This window comes from Tachypleus tridentatus, unplaced genomic scaffold, assembly GCF_004210375.1.
Source record: "Tachypleus tridentatus isolate NWPU-2018 unplaced genomic scaffold, ASM421037v1 Hic_cluster_2, whole genome shotgun sequence".
NCBI classification, from domain to species: Eukaryota; Metazoa; Arthropoda; class Merostomata; order Xiphosura; family Limulidae; genus Tachypleus; species Tachypleus tridentatus.
Window position 1 is genome coordinate 61,028,615 of NW_027467782.1, and position 986 is coordinate 61,029,600.

The following is a 986-nucleotide window of genomic DNA, read 5'->3' on the forward strand; positions in this document are numbered from 1 at the left end:
AGGAGTTTTCCCCACTCCTTGCCCCGTTCCTGGGAATTTTCCACACTTCTTGCCCCGTTGCTGGGGAAATTTCCCACAATTCTTGCCCCTGTTGCTGGAATTTTCCCCACCTCTTGCCCCCCTTTTCGACATTGCCCCAACTCCTTGCACCCGTTGCTGGGAGATTTCCCTGATTCTATCCTCCCGTTGCTAGGAGAAATTTCCAGACTGCCCCCCGTTGCTGGGAGATTTCTTACAATTCTATCCCACGTTGCTGGGGATATTTTCCCCATGATTCTATCCCCTCGTTTGCTGGGGTTATTTACCCTACTTCTTGCCCCGAGTTGATGGAGATCTTCCTCATTTCTGTCTCCACCGTTGCTAGGATGTTTACCTCACTCCTTGCCCCATTGCTGTATGGATTTTGCCACTTCTTTCCACCGTTGCTGGGGATATCTTTCCCCATTGCAGCCCCGTTGCTAGGAAGGTGCACTTCTTGCCCCGTTGCTGGGAGATTTCCCCTGATTCTATCACCCGTTGCTGGTGAAATTTTCCCCACTCCTTGCCCCGTTGCTGGAGATTTCCCCCTCCTTGCTCCCGTTGCTGGGGAGATTTCCCCAATTCTTGCCCCTGTTGCTGGGAATTCCCCCTTCTTGCCCCCGTTGCTGGGATGTTGTCCCCACTCCTTGCCCTCGTTGCTGGGGATGTTTCCCATTCTTCTATCTCCCGTTGCTGGGGAGATTTCCCCACTTCTTGCCCCCTTTCCCGACGTTGCCCCCACTCCTTGTACCCGTTGCTAGGGAAATTTCCCCAATTCTATCCCCGTTGGAGGGATATTTTCCCATCCTTGCCCCGTTGATGAAAAAATTTTACCCTTCTTGCCCCTGTTGCTGGGAGATTTCTCTTATCTTTTGCCCCGTTGGTCGGGAAATTTCCCTGGTTCTATCCCCCCTTGCTGGGAGTTCCCACAATTCTATCCCGTTGCTGGGTACGAGCACAACTTCTTG